At 37.1% G+C, this 18,175-nt stretch overlaps 3 long non-coding RNA genes across 11 annotated transcripts in view; 1 reads left to right on the forward strand and 2 right to left on the reverse strand.

Annotated features, from left to right (window-relative positions):
- The window catches only part of LOC137857581 (uncharacterized), a 37,902-nt gene extending 34,968 nt beyond the window's left edge, over positions 1–2,934 (reverse strand). The window contains exon 1 of the long non-coding RNA XR_011097164.1: positions 1,097–2,934. This is a non-coding gene — a long non-coding RNA (uncharacterized lncRNA). The remainder of the gene's footprint in view (positions 1–1,096) is intronic.
- Positions 1–18,175, forward strand: part of LOC137857580 (uncharacterized) — a 278,206-nt gene that overhangs the window by 201,431 nt on the left and 58,600 nt on the right. The gene's annotated exons all lie outside the window — the stretch shown is intronic.
- On the reverse strand, positions 4,213–6,204 carry LOC137857578 (uncharacterized). Of its 2 annotated transcripts, none has more exons than XR_011097153.1 (3): positions 5,943–6,204; positions 5,543–5,667; positions 4,213–4,467 (listed from the first exon to the last, which is right to left on the reverse strand). It is a non-coding gene; the product is annotated as an uncharacterized lncRNA (long non-coding RNA). The 2 variants fall into 2 exon arrangements; XR_011097152.1 differs by having other exon boundaries at positions 5,868–6,204.

Genomic DNA, 18,175 nt, shown 5'->3' on the forward strand with positions numbered 1-18,175 from the left:
CATGACAGGAGCTCCCACACCAGCCCCGTGCCTCAGAGAGCTCTAAAGGAACTGGAGCTTCCCTTAACCCACAATGGGAGTGGAAAGCACCAGAGCTGCAGCAGGTCTGTTCTTTGCTGGTAAAAAAAAAGTAATATATCCCTCTTTGCTTCCCTGAAATCTCACTCTAAAAGACCCTGCCCCACCCTGTCAATGAAATACTGAGTTCAAGGTTGCCAGATGAGTTTCATCTGCTGAGCAACGAGTCACATATGAAGCCCAGTCCAGAGGGAGCCTACCACCCAATATCTTGTTGGCCTGCACCTAGTTGACCATGTACCCAGTGCTACTTATTCAGTGGTTATTCCACACAGTCACCCATGGTGCCAGCCCATGCATGGCCCACAGAAATACAGAGGCTGGCCTGGGCAACAGTACCCATTCCTTCACCTCGCGTCATCTTTTATTTTTCTGATTTTTGCAAGGAATGTGTGTCAGTTCTTGGCTTGTTGCTGAGTAAATGAGAGGCGGAAAGAGGGAATAGAGACCATAGAAAAATATAGAGTAGATACTGTCCAAAGGCACACCAAGCAGAATGTAGCACAGATACCCCTGGAAAACTGCAGAGATGATTTATGGGTCCACAGAGTAGATTAAAATGTGGTGTTTCTTTGCTCCCCATTGCCTTTACTGAGATAATTAGTAGGAGCAATCTACCGGGGACTGCAGTAATGAGTAACAAAATCAAAATACTGATTTTGAATGTTAAGTCTTGTAGAAGAATCTTCTGCTTAAGTAACTTCATTTTGACTTTGGATGTTCTATTTCCCATTAGATGACAACATTGCCATACACACAAAAAATATTGAGGCTGTTTTATTTTCTTTAATGCTGAATGAGTTGGAAATGCACTGTAAGACTATAAATAATGTTCTAGTGCTGGCAGCTAAAATTCCTGGATGTTAATCCAAAAGGGACTATAATAACCATTTAGCTAGACCTCCTGCCTGAAAATGGGTGCGGACAGCCTGAATGAAGGAGCATTCTACCTCTGAGTAAATCTTCATATATTGCCTTTTTCAGTGACACAGACTTGAGAACATGGAAGTTTAGTTACCATTTAGCCAAATGTGCTGTCAGTTGATTCTCTTGCGTTTCCTATGCTGCAATGCCACTTTTGCTTTCTGACAGTGAATCTGTAGAAGGGTATAACCTGCCATAAAGAACACTGTTACGGGGAATCCAGAAAGTCCTTATTCAAAGAGTAAGTTAAATTTCCTGAAAGTCTGGATTAAAATGCATACACACTTTTTTTTTTTTTTTAGCCCCACATGCACTATGCACTATATATGTATTTGCTTGTTTACTTTTACTTATATTTTCTCCATGCAAAATAAAAATCATGAAGTAAATTCCTAAAAGTTATTACTGAACCAATTAGAAACACTAGAAATATTTTTTTGGATTCTTCTAGTTATTTTTTCAGATGAATGTGAAAAGAGTGGTAAAATATAATACCTCTAAGCCCTGTGCTGTGTAACTGATCATTTTTAGGTAAAATCTACACGTTCAACAAAATCAGATGATTTAAAGCTGAGCTTATAAGTGAGGCAGAAGATTGATGGGGCAGTTTTGCTTTGTTTTGTGGTTTGGAATTTTGTTTTTATTGTTGTTCGTTTTCTGTTTTTTGTTTGCTTGATTTATTTATTTATTTTAATTTTCATTTTAGAAATGGAATATTCTGCTTGGTGAACTGACTCAGGCATGGAATTGCTCCTGAAAGTCAAAGTCATTTGTCAGTGAAAGGAGTAATGAGAACATAATAGCTAATCCCTCAAAAGTTCAGCTGGATTAAAAACAATTTGAATTCTTGTTTGGAAAAAAAAAAAAAAGCTATTGGCAGATGGTCTTCATTAGAAAAACTGGTGGCAAGAATTATTTCACAGCTCTAACAGTGTGTCTAGCCAATATCCCCTAGGCCTTAATGTCTTTAGTATCAGAGATGAACATTCTCTTTGTAGTCATGTTTGCATTAAGGAAATATACTTACCATACGTGCAAATATATGCACACATGTAGATAAACCTTATATATATGTATGCATTTTTCACACTTTTTATGCACACTTTTTTAAAAATGTAAACAGATAACTGTGTATATAAAGAGATTTCAGATATTTTTTTCCAGATATTTATTTTACAAGAAAAAGAGTGAGCTATGCTTGATGCTGAGAAACATAGTGGTCCTAAGTATTTTTTTCTTATACTGATAATGTAGATTATACATTACTATTGCAAAATTATTTTCCTGCTATGGACAAAATGGATGTACCTTGGAGAACATACCTGCCTCCATGTCACCCCAATGCCTTCAGTTACCTACGGTACCACACACAGGCAGGTAGGTATATAGTTATCCAGCCTGCATATATTATCTGATTGGCATGTTCACTTGCTCCTTTACTGCCATAAATGAGTAGCTGTGCAGGTGCCATTAGCACATGCATCTTTTTCTGAATGCGCCATTGTAGGAGTAGCTGAAAAGCTGTTTGTACTACACAGTCAGAAAGTTGGCAGCAGTGCTGGGTGAAAAATGGCAAGTATGTTTCAAGAAAAATTCAAAAACTTAATGTTTACTCTACATCTTTTGACATCTCAATGAGAAATTGCAAAAAAATAAAGGTATTGAAACCACATATTTTTCAGGCTTTGGTTTAACAATTATTGCATTTTCCTTTTCTTGCCTTCCTACTCCCATTTTTGTTTGCTATTTTCATTTCTTCTTTGTTTTGGATTATTGAGTTGAAGAGATTGAAGAAAAAGAAACAGAGGGAATAAGAAGGAGGAGGAAACAATGCCTGGGAGTCTGTAACATTTTTAGAAGGCTAGTTTAATAGAGGGGCCTTTGTATATCTGTACTAAGGTTATAAATAATGTACCAGTAGGTGGAGCACAATGATACACAGGATAGCTTACATCTTTCCAATTTGATAGAAAACTATTTGGCTTGCTCAAGAAATGTCTGTTCAGATTGCTGTAGATCTTGCCCCCATCCTTTTGTTCTCTTATAAAAGGAATAGTGCTTTGTAAGATGACACTTTAAAAAGTTGTTGGCCTTTTGCTTCGTGGTTTGGGATGGTGACAATTTATGAACTGAATTGGTATATGCATATATTTTACGTAAATGTGCAACTTTTGAGAAGTTGGAAAGATACATCTTTTAGTTAGCAAGGAAAAGAAACTAAAATATAATGGTTACAAATTTGGGCTTAAGCTATTCCTCCATTTCAAGCTTCATTTGTTTGCTTTCCACTTCAGCAGCTGCCATGGGCACCCTTCACTAGGAGCCAAATATATCCATACCACCTGTCCCACTCTGAACTGGGGGCCAAACCAATAACTATCCCAACATTGAAGAACTGAAAAAGCATCTCAGCCTCAATTTCCATTCTATAAAAATAATCAAAATGGAACAATAACAGCTTTGTTATGCACTTTGCAAGCATGTGACTTACAATTACTGTAAAATCATCATTCCAAAAAAGAAAAAAATAATTATTTTTTTTTTAAAAAGCTTGCAATCTGGAGTGCAATGTCTTCCTCTCCAAATTTGGTAAATGCCAATATGTTTTGGCTGGAATTTAATGCTGTCATATATCTATTTTATTACAGGTTAAATTTCAAGGTCTCCTGATATTTAGCCTCTCCCTTTGATGTGTCTCATGCCATAGCAGCTGTGAGGAAACATATGGATTTGTGGGTATAGAGACAGTTATCTGAGATTCTCACAGAACCCAACAGCATATTTATCCCTATAGACTGGAAAGTTATTCTGCTCTAAACTTTGCATGTCTCCCACCCAAAGTTCATAAATAAAAGCACATTTTGAACCCCTGCCGTTAGTCTGAAATCCCAAGGTAAGGATTGACTGGAATATATTGGAACAGATCTTTAGGTTTGGACTAAATGCTAGTCTTAGATCATCACCATGCCTTTCAAGCACTCAAAAAACTACTGTAAATGTTATTTTGATTCAGGGCCATGCAAATCTTGCCCAAATTCTGAGTGCATGAGCTGTCAGCAAAGAGCTGTATAGTTGTAAGCAGGAGGCAGTTCAATTCAATTTGAGTGAAACTTGTCCCCAGTTTCAACATGGCAAACTTCTCTCCAAATCAGCTGATTAGAAAGAATGTCTTATTATGCCAAGATAAAAGTAGATAAGCCAGACCACTCATTTGCTTTTTTTCCAGGGAGAGTTTAATGCAGTTTATTAAATGGAGAATCCAGAACAGTAATCAACGCATTCACTGGGATGTGAGTGCAGATATGGTAAAGCAGTGAATGACAGCCAAGGGACAGAGTATGCTTCTTACTCATTCTCTCCATCCATGAAATCAGTAACTCAGATCATTTGTCTAAATCATCTACTATTACTTTGGAGTGATTCAGTGGAAGGAGGTTGAAAGACATCCCAAGAAGTTTTGTTCATCTAATTGGAAAAAAACAAAACAAAAATAACAACTGTTATTATTTGAAAGCTGGGGCCAAGGGAGAGTTGGCTTAGCTAAAGCAAGTTTTGACTCCAGTTCACGTTGTGCAGGAGTTCAGCCAGAAGTTATCATATGATTGGGTTTTGGGGATTCTTTTTTTTTTTTTTTTTTTTTTTTTTAAGTCTGCATGAAATAATATAGCAGTGGTCGCAGTCTAATCAGTCAAAATTCTAATCCATACATGCCTCTCTGTTCCTTGCAGAACTCCACAATTTGTAGCTTTGTTAAGAGTCTCAGAATAGGCCAGATCTAGAACCTCTGGTCTGCTCTGAGAACACTGCTGAGCTTCAAAAGAACTTGGTGCAGAACTGACTACACCAGCTACTTCATATTTTTGTCCTTACCCTGAATTTTTTCTTAATTTTAGATGACAGTGGGTTTTCAGCAATTGGCATTGTCACATTGTTATTGAGCCTGGTCAGGCTGGATCTACACAAGCAAACTGAGACAATTTGCTTTGACTTATTTTAGAGCCATTTGAAGAGCTTTTGCTCCAAAGTTTATTCAAAGTTAACTTTTCAGTCATTTGTCTTCTGTGAAGTGAAAAATAAAAATATAAACAAATACAGAAATTAAGTAGAAATTACCATTTTTAAGAATGTTTGAAAATTCTTCATATAACCTACATTTAGCTACGTTCCATGAAACATATTTGGTGTGTCTTTAAAGTAAATATCTATGGAATAGTGGAAGTTCAAAGTACAGGAAAAGCTTTCACTAATCTCTCACCCTGGGTTTTATGTAAAATCTTGAACTACATCATTTGCCCACTCTTTGTAGAGTTTTTTTAAGATTTCTCAGAGCACTGTAATTAAGAATGACATTTTCTCAGTCATAGTCCAGCTGGCCGCATCAACAAATAAACTATATTCCTAAGCACATATCAGGGAGACACATATCAGGACAATTCAGCATCTAAGAACATTTGCGAACCAAACTCCAGTGGGCTATAGAGTAATGTAAAATACATGAAGTCATTGGATGCTTTCTTTGCCAAACCCAGGCATAACTTACCGATAATGATTATATTCAATTTCCGTTTGTTTGCTGAGTTGTTTCATATCTCTTCCTCCACCTCCTCCTGTACCTCCAAGTGAAGTTGTGGTCTTGAAAATGATTCTTGCCATTCAGGATTTCAGCTGAAAATGAAATTTCAAATTGCAGAATATGTCCTTAATTTCAGATAAATGAAAACATACCATTAAAACAGATTTTGAAATAAACATTAATATTCTATATTTATACAGTTATATATGACAAAGCTTTGGCATAGCATGTCTTCTCTACTGAATGAACTTCACCAAATCACACACAAATGGATATTAAAAAGAAAAATAACTTAATGCTATTTCTTCTGTACGGTTTCATTTTACTCTTTCTCTTCTGTGTGCCATACTGAAAACAACAGAAGTACCTCAAAGGTTTTCATCTTATTTGATGTGTGTTCAGTTGAAATGGGCTGTGGTCTTCTGCTGACCTATTTCTGATTCATGTCAATTAAGCATGAATAGAATCAGGCCCATGTAATGATGCAAGGATTAAAAAGATATACGGTTTCCATGACACTAATCACAACTGTTGGAAAATGGCTCCCCTCAGAGGTAGTATTGGAAGCATGCACCAGTCCAGGATGTCTCCTTGCTACAAGATGTCAGGATGAAAGAAATTGTGCACTGTCTCTTAGCTGAAAATGCATTGCAAACTCTATTCTACAATGCACAAAATGTTGCTAGTTTAGTCCATTCCCTTTATGGCAAATGACTGTAGCTAATGAATACAATCTGTTGTAATTAATCATGGGGAAAAAAATAGTAGGAATTTAAAACTGAAAATTATCAAGGATTAAGCTTCATTTTGAAAAATTTAATGTGTTTTGAGGTTGCATTAAAGGCATGCAGAAGAGATTGCCTGCCTGCAGTCTAATGTTTTGGCTTTAAAAAACTTGAATTAAGGCAAAATAATTAATCAAATATTTCTATTGATTTAAAACTCAAATACTTGCAAGATAGAAATTTTAACATCAGTCCAACCAAATGTTTAGAGTGGCTCTGTGCCAGGCCCAGCTATGTTTTGAAGGATTCTCTCTCTCAGTGGCATCCCATTCAACCCTTTAAAACTTATGGAAAAATCTTCTTGCCTCAGAGCTGTTAATTCAGGATAAAACATTGGCATATACTCTATCCTATACATGTCTGAGAGATTCTACTAAAGAGAAGAGAGGTGACTTGCTTCCAATATTATCTCCCACCACTTTTATGAGATGTACAAAAATGTTATTGAAATTAATTTTTGAAAAATTTAAAATATTAAAAGATTTCTAAAAATTACTCATACTTTGACCATAAATTCATTTTGGAATATATATAATATATTTTGACTGAAGTAAAATATATAATATATTTGACTTCTTTCTGAAGCAATGCAGTAGGAATAAAATAAAATAAATAAAATAAAATAATAAAATAAAATAAAATAATAAAATAAAATAAAATAAAATAAAATAAAATAAAATAAAATAAAATAAAATAAAATAAAATAAAAAAATAAAATAAAATAGATCATTTAATAAATGGAACATATTTTTGATGTCTACTGTTTCATTGGGTTTCTCCAATGCAAGAAGATAATCGAAGACATCAGAAGAAAATAGCAGGTGGCAGATTCAAAATAGTCAAAAGTAAGTGGTTATTCAAAAATGAAGGGGAAAAATATATAAAATGAAAGTCTCTAGGAAGACCACTATCACCCCAGAAAAGTTCAGAATGTGAGAAAACTAAGAAAAAAAAAACCTTACTGCTCAGTAGCAGTTATAGAAACAAATAAAATTCTAGGAATTATTAGGTAGGTAATAGAGATCAACTGAAGCACAGAATTTTGCCACAGCATAAATCCATGCTGCATCCTGAATCAGTCCTCAGACTCAAGAACAACTTCAGTGGAGTCGGAAGAGGTACAGATGGGGCAGCAGCAATGGTAGCAAATGCACGGAGCAGCCAAGTCAACAGGGCTCTCATGACTGAAAGGCCAGCTAGGGTGAAATATGACAAAGCTTTAGAGAATTCTGAAAAAATAAAATGAAATAAATAATAAATAAAATAAAATAAAATAAAATAAAATAAAATAAAATAAAATAAAATAAAATAAAATAAAATAAAATAAAATAAAATAAAATAAAATAAAATAAAATAAAACTGATTGTTCATCAACTCCTTCAATATAAGAACTTCAGACCATAAATGGGACCCAGTGGGTGGCAGGCTGAAAGCAAGCAGCAGCAGGAACTTCTTCACTGAACAAGTCAGTAAGCTGTGGGCCTGCAGGCATATTGTGTGAGAATTTATTATGGAATAATTTGTTGTTAAATGTGTACATACCACATCCAGCTCAGCAAGTCCTACTGTGACAAATTGCTAGAGTCAGATAAGAGACAGTATTTCATTTTAAAATTTTATTACTCTGTAGTAAAGCAAGGGTGCAAGCACATTTTCAATATCTAAAGTAATTTCAGATTTAAAAATAATGCTTACTGAACAAAACCACACACAGAGAATTTTTATTTCTCTTAGAGATAATGACAAGGCCAACATTTTCACTTCCCTCAAGCTTTTCAGTGGCAGTTCTGAAACACTTGCTCACAAAGTCTCACCCTCTTATAAGGTAGGCAGGTAACATTTTGGTTTGGGTTTGTAGATGGCAAAATAAGATAAAGAATGACTGATATGCCCTAGATTTCAGAGTTTTGAGCCATCCCCATCTTTCACTGAAAAGGAAAGGTGCTACTGTAGTTCCCAGGTTGTGAAGGATGATGAGGGGACAATCTTACTTGGAACATATATCTAAGCTTAAATGAATGAAGAAAAAAATGCAGTTTCAGAAAAACAAACAAACTAAAAATCCATTTACACCCAACCCCCCAGGAAAGCAATACTTTTTTTTTTTTTTTTTTTTCTTTTTAAGGAAATGAATTGAAAACATACAAATTGCTTTGTGCATTTTCCTTCCTTCAAAAAAATACAATAATTTAGAAGCCATAGAATCTGAAATAAACCAGCATTAATTAGTGCATGAAAAATGATAAGTCTAACATACTGCAACATGACAACATAACATAGTTCTTCATTTATTCCTGTCCCCTTGCTGAATGGAACTTTCGCAAGGAAAGATGGAACAAGACCAGAGGTTGTTCTTTAATAACAGGTAATGACAATTAACACTAAATGTTAGATACGAGATAACAGGTGCAGCAAATGAAGCATTTTCCATAAAGCAAACAGAACTGCTGTTTTCATAACCCAGTGAACATCTTTCATAGAAAAAGCAAACACCCAAATCTCAGGATAATCTTTAAATTGCCTTTTAACTATGAACATAAAAGCAACAATATTTGTAACAGAACCAATAATCTTTTTGGATACTCTGAATGTCACTATATTGACAAAGGGATTATCTGTGACAGCCAAGATGCCTTCATAGGGTCTGAGTTTGAGAAGGATTCTTTCCTGTACTTCAAAAACTGGGTTACTAGCCCACAGCTCTGAATAACACCAGCCTGTTTTCACTAAGTTAAAATTTCACAGAAATTGCCAATACGATCCAGACAATGCACCTCAATGACAGAGTGATAGAATGTCACTCTCCTGGAGGAAATGATATGAGTGCATGAATTAGTGCCAAATGGTCTTCTGTTGTTTAGAAATCTATCCTGTATAAACATAACCAAGATCATTACCCAGTGAGCATTCATGCAGCATCATCTGTTCATAACTTTTAGTCATACCCTATTTTTATGTAAACCAGAACATAGGACATTGCTTTACAGTTCAACTGTAAAAAATTGTGCTTACATTTGACATTATATCTCCATGTCCCACAGCAAGAAAATCTGCACATGTCAAAGAGCAAGAGGAGAACCCAGAATGCAGCTGAAGGCCAAGGCATGGCCATGGTAGGAATTGCTCCAAAGATGTCTTGCTACAAAAGTGGTAGTGCCAGGCAATGCTTGACTATGCAATGTGTGTGCCTTGTGCAAGCAGTAATGAAGCAAGCCTCAAATATTCTGCCTCAGTGAGGAAGAATGTCTCTTGCTACTACCACTGTTACAGCTACCAGTGTTCTTTCAAGTGACATATGGAAGCAGTACAGGGCTGTCTTTGGCCAGATTTTTCCTGCGTGCTCTGGTTATGCTGTGAGGTGCCCTCTCTTTCCAGAAGACTGGAGATGGAGCAGTCCAGTAGAGCTTCTTCTCGTCACGAAATGTTCTCACATGGCTGTTGCTGAATATGACCATTACTGGCTCCAGAAATAATGGCTTCATGTACCACATTATAAAAATAGAAATTAGTCAGTTTTCCAATTCAGCTGGCAGTTTTTGTTTTTAATATTTTTATTACTGCAGACATCATCGTCCAGCCATCTGCTAAAGATGAGACAGACAATAACTGAGCAGAACTGGAATGATTTTTGCTGCATCTGCAGCTGGGTGTTTCATTACTGTACTCTGATGGGGAATTGATGGGGGAGGTATTTTGTTCTTTTTATAGAGACAACAAAAATGTGATGCACTTCACTGTGAAAAAGGTTGCTGTTGTTTACAGGAAGACCGAGTGACCCATACTGACCCTTGCTCACCACTGTCCTATCACTATTACATGGGGAGAAGCAGCAAGTCTCTCTCAGTACCTCCGTCACTCCTGGTGTTCTTTTTTTTTCTGATTGCTGAATTACTGAGGTGTTGGCAAGTTTAAGATAGGAGGCTAACCCACTCCAGGTGCCAGTCTAATGACCCTGTGCAAAGAACTGTCCTGTACCTTGCTTTCCACGCTTTTTTTTTTTTTTTTTTTTTTTTTTCCCCACCACCTCTCTCATCATTCTGTAAATGGCTTCCAGAGGAACACCAACAACAACCTCCCCTTCAAGTATGTGTTAGTCACTGGGCTCTTCCAAACCTAAATCCAGAATTACTCCAGAACAGACAATTAGGATGAGTAGCTTTGGCCAGCTGCAGGCCAATTTGATTCTACAAAGACATATGGACTCACTTACACTAAGATAACACAGATTTAATTATATCTTATGAACTAAAAATCTATATCTATAAGAAAAACACTTTTTCACTCCTTTTTTTGGGTTTGTTCAGGGGACCAATTTGGCAAAAATAAATTGTCCAAATCAAACAGTACATGTTAGTGTTGCTGTTAAGTCCAAGGTGGTAGGTGCTCTGAAGATGTGTAAGGGCACACAGCAGTCTTCTGCACACAGGAGTTGAAACTGGAGCTTTGAAGTCATGGGGTAGCTTTTACATTAGAAGCCTCTGTGCTTTGGTGGTCTTTGCCTGAAACTGCTCCAGCATAGCTGCTCCATCTATCTGTGTCCTCTCAGCACAAATACAGTTCCTTCTACTGGGTTGTTAAACAGCTGGTAAAACTTGCTGGTCTAGAAGATGCTTTATAAACAAAAGATTTACCACCTGTGTAGAATTAAAAAAAAAAAAAAAAAAAAAAAAAAGCAAGAATTATCTCTATCAGGTTCAATAAATCTCAGCGGGAAAACAGAGAAGAATTAAAGAATGGGGAAAGTACAGCTAGAAGCAGCACATAAATGAGCCCTGATCCACTGCCCATTGATGTCAGTGGAAAGACTTGCACTGACTTCACCGGATTAGGCCTGTTGTGAAGGTCTGCAAAATGCTACCAGTATATTTGAGGGGTATTTTCAAAACTAAATGGGATGTTTTTTTAAAATCAATTGCTTATATAGTATGATAGTGCTTCCCAGCATGCCTCTGTCCATAAGTAACTGAGAGAAAACATGATCATATAAGAACTGTAGCAAGGAAAAGCCAAAGATTGAAAATCTCTCTAATTAGCTGGGCAGAAACTTATCTATGCCAAGAAGAAATATAGTTGAGGACAATAAGCAGTAATATATTACAGCTGTTCTTTTTAGAAGACACAAAGAAAATTATTTCACTGTTTTCTTTTTAGATTTCTGCTTTGTTTTTCCCCCCATACCACATTTCTTTTTAAGAAATCCCTTAGCACAGTTAAATTGGAAGGCTATATAGGAATTCTTAAGCCTCTTTATTATTTTACCAGATGAGGGTTCAGGCATGTTGTCAGGTCATTTGACCTCCTTAAATACATTGGCAGAGCTCTAATATTTATGGCCAAGAAGTTGTCTTTGCTTCCTTTTCTCAGAGTTGTTTAAGTAATAATTTCTATTAATTATAGAAAGTACATCTGTAATTAACTGAAGAAATACTTTACTTTTCGCCCAGACCTTCCTCATATTTTACCTGATGAGTCCAGTGATTAGAGAGATAAAAGCTGACTTATGAGCCTGTTATTTTTACTCACTTAGACTTGGTAAAAAGAATAGGAGTAATGAAGGAAAAGGTGATCAATACACAGTAAAAAGATCACATATGTGTTTGCAATTTGAGTTCAAAAATACCCATGTTAGTAGAAGAAGTTGAAAGTGCATGCTTCAAAAGAAAGCCCAGATTTTATGGTGTGGTTATACACAATATCTTGATTTAGAAAGGATTATGCATAGTGTAGTGAATACAAAGAAAGAAGAAAAAAAGAAAAGACTGGAAAAAAGACAGGGATCATCATTTCAAATTGAAGAGCATACAAACTTACTTCTAAGTACGTTGCCTATAGTATCTATTCACCCCAAAGGAAGGTTGTACCAAACTGGTGCATCTAAACCCAAGTAGAGATATTTATGCTTCCTGGAAGAATGGGATGGTATTAAATGTAGATGAATTTCAATCAATTAACCAAATAATCATTCAAGTTAATATGCTTTTTTCAGCAACCTATTTTTTTAGACTTTAGTGCCAGAAGTCAAGCATGAAAGATATTATTGCAAATACAAAATAAAAGTGCCTGCTTTTTACAAGCACTGTCAAGATCCAACGTGCATCTGAAGACAGTGGTAAATAAAGCATTTACTACCAGTGAAGTAGTCAGCCATTCCTCTTGGTTCTTAGCTAAAGACTGCTGAGCTTACATTTTTGCTCATAGATGCGACATTTTTGTCCTTGGAGCTTTGGTATACGTTTTCACAAGTGCTTATGCTATTTAGACTGTTTTCAGCATCTAAACCTCTGAGCTTATGGTAAAAAGCTTAAAACATTGGAAGTGGAGGAACTGTCAAGTTACACATTTAACCATTCACCATCTCCATCAGAATAGCCTAACTCAATAAAAGACCAGCCTGCCAAAGCACTTAAGTATGCGCTTAATTTCTGTCACGTCCATGATCTCGCCAATCAGCAAGGCATTCACACGCTTTAAGTCAAGTATTAGTTTCAGTACTTTAGCATTCAAAGCAATTTAGTTTCACCACCACATCCCCCCCCCCCCCCACAACGGGGGCACTGTGCACTTTGCAGCCCTTTGTTGGCTGTTCCATCAAGGGCTGTTCTAGCAGACTGCTCCGGTCCCCTTGAGTGTGCATGCACCAGTACTCTGCAGAGTGCCCCGACAGAAAACAGGAAAGCTCCAGGATTTATTAAAATGCACACATTATTCAGCTCAGCACAGATATTACTTAATTTTCTAATCGCATTCATAGACTGCAAGAAAAATAGTACAGGTATGAATATAAAATGCAGAAGGGCTCATTCTAACATACTAATTTAGAGTATTAATGAACATACACTCATTTAGCAGTGTTCTGGATCTGCACTAGGACACCTTTTAGAGGCTGTGTATTTGGCTGGCTTTCTGCAAACACATCACTGGAATAATTACAGGAAGGTATGTAACTGGCTGGTTTCCCTTTGCCTTGAGAAAAAGTTGCCACCACAATGAAACAAGTGTGGTGTGAATAGGAAATGTACCCTCTCTGTTTTGGTATGCAGGAATGTGTTATCAAATGATCCTCAGCAATGAAGGTGGACAGCACATGACAGCACTTCATGCATGGGATGAAATATGAGAGGATACTGGTGAATGAGCGACAAACTTGCACTGTTCTACTGCAAACATGTCCCTGACAATGGGAAAGTGAGCCAATTAGTAAGAGTGGGCTTCAATAACTCCTTTATTTTTTCCCCTTGATGTAACTACATGCAACTATGGATCATATTTATTTAACATCAGCTTCACTGGAAGTTGAATCTAAACCACAGAAATGTTTTAACCTATTAAGAGGGAAGTTTTCACATTGTTGAGCATGTACCTAAGCACAGACCTTGCATACTCAGGTCTTGAGAAACAAACAGGCCATAACTCCTGTAAGGCTGTACATTGGAACAGGCTGCCCAGGGAAGTGGTGGAGTCACCATCCCTGGAAGTCTTTAAAAGATGTTTAGATGTAGAGCTTAGGGATATGGTTTAGTGGGGACTGTTTGTGTTAGGTTAGAGGTTGGACTCGATGATCTTGAGGTCTCTTCCAACCTAGAAATTCTGTGATTCTGTGATTCTGTTCTCCATAGGTCCATTCTTTTTTCCTAGTGTTTTAATCCACTTCCATGTACAGAAATTTTCTCAGCAAATCTGTAAGCTTTTAGTATAGATATGTACCCAATATATCATATGTATGGAAGACAGCAAAAATTCAGGTCTGTGGAAGGCTTTTTTTTTAGTTAAAGCAAAGTTGTGACAATAATCTTTTCACATGCAAGCTCTCCAATTATATATAACAAACTGTGACTAAAACTCTCAGTCCATGGGCTTCTATCACATTCAAATTCATGCTAGATGTTGCAAACAACGGTTTAAATGAGGGCATGTGTCATAAGAGTGAACTAAATGCCTTCTACCTTTTCATAAAATGTTGTTTCATACTTGCAAATTTATTTACTAAATAAGTTCATGTCCTCCAAAAATAACTGCATCCTATGTAGGATTTTTACTGGATAAAACAAGTTGCATCCTATCTAGGATTTCCGTCAGATAGCTGACAATTTTCTTTCTAAATATTCAAAGAAGGCCTTGTCAAAAGTCCAGTCTACTAAAGCAGGAACTGCACAGTGTCATTGGAAAACAGAATTTTGATATTTTGATTTTTATTTGTTTATTTTTTTAAGATTACATGTAGCACTTGTCATGTCCTGCCAGAGCATGTACCATACTGTTTTTCTCCATTTGGATTTGCCCCATCCATTGCCATTTTATCCTGGAGCAAGAGCCTCAGACACTGAGGAATAAGAAGAGTGTATAGTGAGACTTTCCATAGACCTAGCCGTCTATTTCTTGTGTGAGCCAGACACATATGAATTCACAGGGAAGTAGCCCTCTGGAATTCATGAGAAAACACAAAACAATTCTAAAAACTGACCAGGAAACCACAAGTTAAATAGGCAGATTACATCAGACAGAAGCTTGCAATATACATACCATAAAGAATGGAAAAGGAACAAACTGCTTTATTGTTCAGTGTATTAACACACAAAAGCATCTGCACAACAGGTGCTTTTTTTTTTTTTTTTTTTTTTTTTTTTTTTTTTTTTTCTGACAGAAGGAGCAATACCAGGACAAGAGGTTTGCTTTAGATGGACCCTCTCTTATCTTGACCTTACTGTAGCCCATTACTAGCAATATGTGCAAGACACATCCATAAATAAATATATATATATTCAATTCCATAATGAGTAATACCATTTATAACAAAAGGTGGTGGTTAAACTGACAAACATCCAGAAATATAAAATGTTCATAAACACTAGCAGGGACAGGAAGTCTGGATAGCTAGAGAAAACAGGATCGTTACCTGTCAGAAATGATGAGGGCATATTCCACAAGGAGAAAATGGGCTGCAAGCTACTACTTGTGGCATCTGAACCACTTCATCTGGTTTATCACTGAGGTTAAGAATCACTGTGTACCCCTTGAAAAAGCTGAGGGACCAAACCAGGCAGTGAAAGATGAAGCCAGTAGGTTCACAACAAGTATTCCCAAGAGAAAATGATAGGCAATGATCCCAAAGCTCTCTAGGCTGCAACCATGTGCCTTGTCAAAAGAAGACAACGCTTGGGAAAAAGAAGTGAATTAAAAATACAAGCACCCCAAAGGATTACTCCTGTCATTCTTGTTTGGAGAGCTAACATTTCAGGGCAAACCACCATTCCTCAGTTTAGTGAAGACTAGGAAGGATCTGGAAACACTGATTGCCATAGAAGGGCTGAACACAGAGAGAGAAATTGTAAAAAGTGACAGGGGAAATTAGAAGGTGCTACATCATGTAAGAGTTACAAATATTCAAGTGTGCTTCTTTTGCACTTCAAGTCTTCAGGCAATAAACTGAAGACAGAGGTCCTAGCACTGATCCCAGCATAGCACATGTGCTGCCCCTGATGTGACTCAAGGTGTTGGAGTATCATTTATGAAGAACAGTCTTTCACTGAATCCAAATCTTCAGTTGTAACAAATGTGCTTTTTATAGTTGAATCTTAAAAACAAACAAACAAAAACACATTGACCAAAGCAATTATATAACTGCTTAGGGATGTGAGCATTCAAGATGCCTTACAATAATCTGCATCTAATTTAGTAATAAAATTCTCAGAGAGCTGCAGCAAGTGGAAAGATTACAGACATAAAAACACCAGATCAAAGAAGAGGTTATATTATCTCTTTTTAGCTCATTAAAATTTATACCTTAAGAAATTAAAAGAAAAAAATGAACTGATAAACCCTCTGGTTCTCTATGTCAAAATTTCCCGTGTGTGTCTGAAAGTAGAATTTTGCAAGCAGCTTTAGGTCTGAGTTGCAGAAGGAAGTTGAAATAATGGAAAATACCTAGAGGTAGAAAAGTACAATGTGTTTTATAATGGTTACAGGAAAAAAATAAAATAAAATCTGTGAACTAGGATTCCTGGGTTTGATTCCTGATTTTATCAGAGACTGGCTGAAGACATATCCAGCTCAGATGTTTCAACAGCTAAATAGTTAGATGCTTGGCCACAGCAAGATGATTCAGAGTGCCAGTTAGGAACCTGTCTCCTTTAGTCACTCAGCAAAGAGATTTTTTGGGGATATGTGTATTGCCAGGCTCCAAAAATAGTCACTGGAGACTGATAGGCTGCTCTTGAGGATGACTCAGAGCAAAAGCATTAGACATTTATTCCTGTAATCACAGTCTGGAGGAGCACAACTCTCATTGTCTATTAGATACAAAGCACATAAGTGTCGCTGAGTTACCTGGCCCCAGCGCAGTCGAGGGGAATGAAACCCTCCCCTTCTGTGGAAGCCTGGGCAGCCAAGAACATTGCCACGTCAGATGCAGGCTTGAACTCCCTCTTGAGCCCCAGCTGCCCTGGATGCCCAGGTGGCCTCTCTGCTGGCTGGGGCTGACACAAGCAGGGGACAAGCCAGCTCTCTGCCCAGGGCCACCAGGGAAAGAAATGTGACTCCACTCTGGATCTGAGCTATGGCTCCATGGCTGACAGGAGTGGGCCTGATCTGAAACATCTGACCCAGGCAGGGCCATTCAAGCCTGGGTCCCCAAAGTGGAGCAGGCAGGAATCACGGGGCTATAGAGAATAAGCCAAAGGATAGCTTAGCTAGCATGGCATTCACTGTAGCAGTCATGAACCTCAGTGAGTTTCCACTTATGCAGGTTTCTGACATGCATCTGGTTTTATGAAACTCTTTCCAAGAACAGAAGCAGGCATTTCAAGACTAGACCATGACTCGTTATAATGAAGCAGTCCTAGGAGCTGCCCAGGGAGATGCAGTGTTTTGGTAATGATATTCACATTTCCTGGTGGTAACCAGTATTTGAAAAAAGTCACTGAATACACAGCAGGACTGGGCATAAAGGAACACTTCAATATTAGAATTGATAGCTAGTATTTTCTACTGTGAGGAAGCTACCATTTCAGCAGATCCCAGGTGCTTTTAAGCCATGGGATCAATATTCTAGCTTCCTTTTAATTCAGACCCCCTTTATAGGCAGTGGCACCTCTTCCTCCCCCTCTGAGCTGGTCTCTTGAAATTGTAAATATTCCAGAATAAGGCCTTTGATCTCCTATTGCTTATCTACCTAAACTGTGCGCTTCAATTTCGCAGCTAGTGCCATAGGCTTCACAAGCAGAATAACTACAGCTGCACCCATGCAGAACAAGCAGTGCTGGCCTGCACTGCTCCAAGAGCTGCACTGCTTGAGCTGCACCATGCCAGGAGAATGGAAGGAGTTAGCGCAAGCCTCTCTGATCACACTGTCGGCCTCTCTCTGCAAATGCTTGCTATGTCTGAATATGAAGAAGTATGCTTTCTGTTGTCATATTGTTCATTTTCAAAAGGTACACAGATTTGCATAGAACATATTTTCAGTGCTCTGAATGTGTTGAAGGATTATATTCGCATATTTTTGTTTCTAGAATAAGCTATTTACAGTCTTATGGATCCCAACATTTAAGATTTAAGAATCTTTGTGGGTTTTGTTTGTTTGGTTGGTTTTTCCATTTATTAAATCAGTAAAATTTTATTGTTTTAATCTTCTTATGCACTATAGCTTTACGCATGAGTTTTTGATTTATTAGCACCCTTAGCTGTTAACTCTTTAAAACTGAGTTACAGAAATAAAATCACTTTCTGAGTAGTAAGTCCTTATAGACTGTGAAAAGCTGTTGATAACAATATAGCAGTACTGATGTAAATATATACATACAGTATTTTCTGTGTGGTTAGA

The sequence above is a fragment of the Anas acuta genome, chromosome 5 (assembly GCF_963932015.1).
Source record: "Anas acuta chromosome 5, bAnaAcu1.1, whole genome shotgun sequence".
Taxonomy (NCBI): Eukaryota; Metazoa; Chordata; class Aves; order Anseriformes; family Anatidae; genus Anas; species Anas acuta.